Source organism: Lacerta agilis, chromosome 1 (genome assembly GCF_009819535.1).
Source record: "Lacerta agilis isolate rLacAgi1 chromosome 1, rLacAgi1.pri, whole genome shotgun sequence".
Classification (NCBI taxonomy): Eukaryota; Metazoa; Chordata; class Lepidosauria; order Squamata; family Lacertidae; genus Lacerta; species Lacerta agilis.
Window position 1 is genome coordinate 53,467,958 of NC_046312.1, and position 8,401 is coordinate 53,476,358.

Below are 8,401 nucleotides of genomic sequence, written 5' to 3' on the forward strand. Positions count from 1 at the left end.
AACACGACTAAGATGACTAAACAACAACAAACATTAGGTAGTCACTAGACCACTGGCAGATGTTTATTTCTCCCAACCTACAAATCTAATTGAGCAGCCATTTTGGCCATATTTGATATTTGATGGTAGCAGACCAACATGGCTCTTTCTGCCCATAGTAGACCATTTGCTAAATAAAAGAGAAAATCTGCTTATGGACTTGATTTTTTAAAGAAGGAAGGAAGGAAGGAAGGAAGGAAGGAAGGAAGGAAGGAAAAAAGGAAGGAAGGAAGGAAGGAAGGAAGGAAGGAAGAAAGAAAGAAAGAAAGAAAGAAAGAAAGAAAGAAAGAAAGAAAGAAGTAGCTTGCTTGAGCTTTTTAGTTCAGACTTCAATTCAAAGTTTCAAATGAGATGTATTCTTGGACAAAGGAGTTCATTTGAAATTAAGGTGGTATCAGTTTTCCACGCTGCACCCTCTCACACACACTTTCAAAACAAACGTGAACATCACAAATGTGTGTGGGGAACCCACTGATTTTTCAGGCATCTCTAATTTGCTTTTGGGCAGCATTTAAGCAAGCTACAGATACATATAGTCGTATGTGAGCTGGCACCTACTAATATGTGTGCAAGAAACTTCAGAGGCAAAGGTAGGGCTGAAAAACATAATTCATTTGCACAGTAGGCAGGTCTTTAAAAGCTACAGTGGATGTACTGCTGAAGTGTCATTTCTCTATCAACTTATGTGTTTATAAGGGCTGCCATATTGTGTACAATATTAAAAGTAATTGCCAACGAACAGATTGTTATTTTTATTTAACAAACCAGATGTTATAAGTAAACATATTGGTTAGGAACGTGCTGAAAATGGCTTGCTGTTACAGCCTGTTGTAAATTAGTTTTTAAGCATCTTTGTGCTGGGGTCCTATGAATTTCCCCTTATGTGGAACGGTGATGGCTTAGATATTGAAATTGCTCTTAGAATGAATAAAGTGTGTTTTTTTACATTAAAATGTAGAAAAGCTAAGTTTATATTTCATATAATGTTTTATAGAAGGTACCCAACATTTATGATAAATTCTGTGTTTTACAACTATCCTCAGGCCCAAACAGAAGGGGGGGTCATATGGGCCACTTGGCCCGGGCCTCCGATTACAAAGGGGGCCTCGGTCAGCATATTCACAATCGCTCACCATTATTTAAATGTAAATACTTAAAATAATCATTTTCCCTATGTATTTTTAAAAAGCACTATTGTATATATATATATATATTCCATTTTGTCTTTATATGCAGATACGGTTCAAGTCTTGAAATAAAATTATTTGTCAGCATAACTTTTGTGAAAATTATTTATATACTTACTTATTTATAAGATTTCGGAGATCCCCAGGGTAAAAAAGGGGGGGGGCACATTATCTACCTGGCCCAGGCCTCTGCCTGGCTCTGCAAGTGCCTGACTATCCTACAGACAGCAATGGATTTAGGGGCATCCCAGAATGCTGAGTCTGAAGGATTAGAGAAAGCTGAAAATAGGCATGGGTATTTTTTTGTTTTCAGGGTCCAAAGATTATTTCACTCTTGCCTATATTTAGCTTCAGTGGAACCACATTTGGAAACTACTTGAATCAACTTAGTACAGGGCCGTCTTTACCGAGAGTGCAAGGGGTGGAGGGCACCCGGGCGCTGAATTCTGGGGGGCGCAAGGCACCCGTCGCTGAAACCGCCTAAGCTCTTAATTATCTACCTGTTATGAAATAAATATTTTTGATCAAGCTAGAAAAACAAAATACATATATACCAAAATGTATACCTCCTGTTTCACTAAAGGACTTTTGACTTTGTGCGCTCGTTTACCAAAGACCTGCCATGCCAGCGGCGGCGCTTGTCATTCACAACAGCGGTGCTTGTCAGACGAGTCAACGACAGCGCTTGTCATTCTCAATGGCGCCGTGCACGCGAAATTAACTCTTATAAAACATTGTGTTACGTATTGTATTGAGCTGCTATGCGACAGCGGGGTCAGCGGCATCTTTGACACGACTGATCTTGCGCTGCCTGCCTGCCGGCTGCATGGAAGCTACGCGAGATCAGTCGTGTCAAAGGTGCCGCTGACCCTGAGTGAAACATTGCAAATTTCATTTTAATTTCATCACTTATACTTTAAATTTATTTAGAGAAATCATTTTTTATATAAAAAGTGTGGTGCCTGACGTAAGCATAATGAAAGTTAATTTGGGGGATAAACTAAATTTGGGGGCGCTGGGCAGATCTTTGCACCCCGGCGGCACATATGCTAAAGACGGCCCTGACTTAGTATGAGATGTATTGGCAAAATCACAATGCAGGAAAAACCGTGAAGCCAGCCAATGCCTGGCTTTTTCCAGGCATTGTGATATACTGGTATATCACAATGTTTAACTGGTGACATATCACGATGTGTCATTTCACGATGTGTCATTTCACGATGTGTCATTTCACGATGTGTCACGATGTTGAAAACCAGATATTCCCCAGCCCCACCTGCTGAATTAGTGGAAGTCTTCATGTGGCCACCTGCAGGGCTATTTTGTGAAAGCCAGTCTAGAGATGTTGAATAGCTCCCAGTATGCCTTGTTTCATGTCCAATAAGCATGGGACACCTTTGTTTGGTGGTGCTGTTGTAACATGGGGATCGTGATTCAGCGAGTGATTTCAGCTCTAACACAGCAGGCAGGAGACAGCTTCTTCATGTAACACTCTTTATTCAGACAAACAAGACTGGGAAATCGGGTTCTACCATGAGTAAGAGCACGTGTTGCGATCGGGACCTGGCAAGACACATTCCCTCCCTGTGGGGGTGGGGCCGGTAGCCGGCCTTAGTAGCTAATGGTCAGTTAGGAGTTGCTGGGCAAAAAGTAATGTTGCAACTTGTGATGGACAGCTTAGCGTCCTATTTAAGCCTCCGCACGTGGGTGTTCCTTTCTCTTGGCTTCGGCTGCTGATCTGATCGGTTCGCTGCGCTGAGACTGTTTGGCTGACCGCTACCTTACGGTTGTATTGTTCCCTCGTAGTTTAATTTTCTAGTTGGATCCTTACTGGGGCCTGCTTCCCTCCCCCGTATCTGTTGTTCTTTGCCTAGTACAAACTATCCCCGCGTCCTTTCCCGCTTGCCCCTTTTCCCCCACCCCCTCCCACTCTCCTAGCCCCCGCAGGATCCCTGCGTTGCCCATTTCCCCCCTGTCTTTCCCCTTCTATCATCAACAGGCGGGTCGGGGGGGCTTCGAATTCTGCCGCAGGCAGGTCCCCCTGCGGCCTCCTCGCAGGGAGGCTGCGCCACCGCGGGCCCCCGTTTGCCTCCTCACGAGTAGAGTGAGGCTTACTTTGCGTAAACGGCCTCCCAAGCGGGATCCGGCCGTCGCGCTGCGGCCGGGCCTATTCCCAGGCCGTTTCTGCACCGGCCCTTGTCGCGGCCACGCTCCGCGCCTTCCCAAGTAGCTGCAGCCTTACCTGGGCAGGGAGAGTCCCGGATCCGGGCCGGTGGGTTGGGAGCCGCTGCTCCGGGTGCCGTGCTTCCCGCCGTTGCCCCGCGGCTCCAGCCGGGCGACTAGCTGGTTGGCCTGGCCTCAGCTAGCGCGGATCGAGGCGCAGGGCCGAGGCACCGGGTCCCTGCCGGCCGCCAAGCTCCTTAACGGCCCGTTTCGGCCGGATCGCCCCCTCTCGCCGCCTCGCCGACGCTCCCAGCGAAAAAACACGCAGGGAGCGTTCCTGGGGCAGCGCGCACCACGCGCGGCTCATCGGCGGCTCTGGGCCTCCCCGGGGGGTCGGAGCTGCTCTGATCTCCCCTTAGTGGCCCCCTGAGCCCTCCCTGGGGAGTTGGGGGGGTGCGAGCAGGCCAGTTCCCAGCCCGGATCTTGAGTGGGTGCTGGGGTCGAGGAGCTAGAGCCATTTTTACCTGAGCCTGCTCACTGCATTCCAACTTCGGCTCTAGTGGCCTCTAGTGGCCTTAGTGGTATTGCACCTGTTGAAATAATTTCCTGAATTCAGCTGGACTGCGGCTCGCTGCCACCTGGTGGCGGCAAGTGGTACTGCAGCCCATAGAATCGCAGCAATTTGCTTCAACTTTAGTTACTTGTTAATCTAAGTTGTCTTGCTTTAAAGTTAAATTTGCAGGAAAATTGGTTTCAGCCACTTGGTTTGAACGCCTCGGCTGATTCTATTTAATTTGTTTTTGCCTTCTTATACTTGCAGTAGATTTGGTTTCAGCCGCATTGTTCGAACGCCTCGGCTGATTCTAATTAATTTGAGCTCTCTTTCCCCAGTAATTAAGATGGCGGAAAAGGATCTGGAGGCGAAGAGGCCAATTCGTGGCCCGTCGCAGGCTTTGCGCACACGCACGGACAGCGGGACACTGGGACGCGTGGAAGCTTTTATGGCTTCCTTGGCCAGTGATCCCGCAGCCTTGGCCCGTTTCGAGACAGGCATGGAGGGGCTCATGCGCAGTTCAACCCCACAGAGCACCTCCCAGGCTGAAATAACACAGCCTGATAGGGAATTATCCCTTTCTGCCTCCTCGTCGGGTGAGGGCGACGATGATTTTGTTCCCCCTTCGGGGGTTCTGTCATCTGCCGTGCTGGCCCCGCAACTTACGACCACGGCCGTGGCCTCGACGCCTATCCCAGAACAGGAGGTTGCAGAGCAAGGGACCACAGTACCCAGCCGCTCCGGGGCCAAGGGCACAAAACAGCCACGCAAGTCCAAAAAGCGTGGAGGGGCGGCTGCTTCCTCACAACTCCCTTTTACTTCAGTTGCTGTAGGTCTGGCTCTCCAAGACCAAGCAGCCGCCGCCCAGGCAGCAGCCTCGAGTTTTTCCCAGCCCGGCGTCCCAGCTCCCAGAAAGTGCCAACGGAAGTCGGTCACGGGCAGACGTAGAGGGCAGAGGAAGGGCGCCCAGCCAGGCCCGAGTGCGAGTGTCGCCGCCGCTGCAGCCTTCGTCCCTACACCACCGGCTCCAGTGGTTGTGCAGCAAGAACCGGTTTCGGACTCCTCACCTGATGACAGCCTACCCATCCGTTCCAAGCCGCCTTCAGGAGGGAAGCGTCGTCGCAAGCGGTGCTGCGGGCACCACGCCAAGAAAGGGCGCCATGCAGATTCCTCCTCTACGTCAGGTACTTCCTCCTCCAGTTCTGATGAAGATGGGGGGAGCGAGATGAGGCTCTATTGGGGTTTTGGGGAGACGGCCTCGGGCCTTCCCAGCTGGGCACTGCAGCGGAGGGCTAACTCCCACAGGGCCAGGTATGGGGCCCCGCTAGAATATCAAGGGGGCTTCCCGGTCCCAGATCCTGTCGGCTCGACTAACAAGGCCAAAGACATCATCCCAGGGTGCCACCTTTCCTCCAGAATGAGGAATAGGATTCTTGAAGGTCGCTTTGTCGACATATTCAAGCTGGCCCCCCCAGATGATGGTCGCCCGGATCTTGAGGGATCAGCCGCTTCTTCAAAGAAGCGGGCAGGCGCAGGGAAATCCGAGCAGACTTTCGAGCGTTGGCTCGATTGTTTTCAGGTATTTGCCAGCGTGATTTCTGCTGCTTATCCCCGTAGAGCCCTTCATCTTTGGGTTTACCAGTCCATCGTTCGGATGGCATACGCAATGGCTGGCGAGGCGGCAGCCATTGCGTACGATAAAAAATTCAGGACCAGGGCTCATAGGATCACTTCGGCCCGATGGGACCGTATGGACATCAATGTGTGGTCCACTTACGTGGCACCGCATATCCAGAGGAAGGCCACGGAGCAACAAAGGTATAAGCAATCCACCCAGAAAGTGGCCCGCAGGTTCTGCTGTTGGAATTTCAACAAAGGGACCTGCCAACGTTCCCCCTGCCAGTATCCTCACATATGTGAGAAGTGCGGGGGGCCACACACGGCACCGTCTTGCTTTCGACCGGGGCGGCCCTTTAAAGGGGGAAAGGGTGGCGCCCAGCAGTCCACAAAATCCACCCCCCAACCTTCAACCAGTTCCGCCAAGTGATGCGCTTGGTGAATTGGCCCCTACCCCGGTTCGCCTCCAGCCCCTGTTGAAATGGTTATCCCTTTATCCTAATAAAGAGGCAGCGGCTTACTTGCGGGAAGGTTTTTCCCATGGGTTCCGGATTCCTGTATCCTCTGACCCAGTGGCTCGCAATTCTGCGACTCAGAAGTCGGTGAAGGAGCTGTCTGATGTAGCAAGGAGGAAAATTGGGAAAGAGATTGCGCTGGGCCGCATGGCCGGCCCCTTTGCGGTTTCCCCATTTCCTAAGCTGCACCTTTCCCCATTGGGAATAATTCCTAAAAAGGCCCCAGGCGAATTTCGCCTGATTCATAATCTTTCGTATCCTAGGGGCACATCTGTTAACAACATGATTCCTTCGGAACTATGCACGGTAAAATACGCGTCACTTGACCACGCCATCAAGTTGATTAGGAAATTTGGCCCAGGGGCCCTGTTGGCGAAATGCGACATTGAGTCTGCATTTCGCCTTTTGCCCATTCACCCTCAGGACTTTTGGCTCCTAGGGTTTCAATTCGAAGGTGCCTTTTACGTAGATAAGGCCATGCCCATGGGCTGCTCTGTAGCCTGTGCGGCATTTGAGGCGTTCAGCACCTTTTTGGACTGGGCGCTGCGCTCCAAGACGGGCCTCCCGGGTGTGACCCATTACCTGGATGACTTTCTTCTGTCATCAGGGCCAGATACGGGCGACTGCGCGGCTCTCTTACGAGCCTTTGCGTCGCTCACTGAGGAACTGGGCGTCCCGTTGGCAGCGGCAAAGACTGAGGGCCCGACTACCCGGCTGGTCTATTTGGGTATCCTGCTAGACACAGTCGCCCAGACGTCTAGTCTGCCAGCCGACAAACTCGCCTCCCTCAAAGAGGTGATAGAAGGAGTCCTTCCTCTTCACAAATTGACTTTGAGACAGCTGCAGTCCCTTTTAGGTCACCTGAACTTTGCATGCCGCGTGGTGTCCCCTGGACGCCCCTTTTGTTCTCGGTTGGCGAGACTTACGGCAAGGGCAAAGGCCCCACATCATTTCATTCGTCTCCCCCAGGAGGTGAAGGAGGACCTTAGGAATTGGTTGATATTCCTTCAGGAATACAACGGGATATCCTTGTGGCAGGAAGTCTTGAACCTACGCAACGATTTCCAGGTCCATTCAGATGCTGCGGGTTCGCTGGGCTTTGGTGTATACTGGAATGGCCGTTGGTGCGCGCAGCGCTGGCCAGAGGGCTGGTTGGGGGAGAGCATCACGCGGGACTTGACGTTTCTCGAGTTTTTTCCCATAGCCGTGGCTGTACACATATGGGTTCAGGAGTTCAGAGATCGGCGAGTCTGTTTCTGGACCGATAACCAGGCGGTGGTGAGCGTGCTGGCAAGGCAGTCGTCGCGTTCTCCCAGGGTTTCCGCCCTCCTTAGGGTTTTCGTATTGCATTGCCTTCGGAACAATATAGTTTTTTCAGCCCGATTTGTTCCGGGCATTTCAAATGACATTGCCGACGCTCTGTCCCGTTTTCAGGTGGAACGGTTCAGATCCTTGGCCCCGGAGGCGCGGGAGCTTCCGGACTGTTTTCCAGACCGTCTGTGGAGCCTTGGCAGCACGTAGTCCTGCAGGGCGTAGCGGCGTCGGTTGCCCCCTCTACTCTCAGGTCGTACAAGAAGGCCTGGGCTGATTTTGTTGCTTTTTTAGGCCAAGCAGGGTCGCCTTTGCAGGAGTCACCTCCCACGGCGGCCCAAGTTTTGGAGTACCTGGCTATGCTCTTCCAGCAGGGCCGTGCTCCAAGAACTCTCAGGATTCAGGCTGCTGCCATTTCCTTTTTTGGAAAAACCCTCTTTAATACTGACCCCTGTGCGTCCTTTTTGGTTCGTCAGGCGATGAAAGGTTGGGGCCGGTTGGGCCCGCCTCGGGTCCCGACGAGGCTCCCCATTTCTTTTGACCTGCTGACCAGAATGCGCTCGCAATTGAGACGCATTTGTTGGTCAAAACAGGAAGCCCGGTTGTTCACGGTAGCTTTTTCCCTGTCCTATTTTGGTGCCTTAAGGGTGGGGGAGGTGGTCTTTGAATCCACTCAGTCTGGCCCTAGGGGCTTGTTGATGTCTGATGTGACACTGTCGCCATCAGAAGTCACCCTCAAAATCAGGTATTCTAAGACTGACCAGTTGGGTAGGGGGACCCTCATTCGTTTGCCAGCCACAGGGCATCATGGCCCTTGCCCTGTGCGAGATACACGTAAGTATTTGGCAACCCGGCCATCCGGGGATGGCCCATTCTTGGTGCATGAGGGGGCCCTTCCGTTGACCAGGCAACAATTCACCAGGGTGATGCGCATGGCCATTGCGGCCTGTGGGCACCAGGCAGATGCTTACGCCCCTCATTCCTTCCGCATAGGCGCCGCCACGACAGCCGCACAC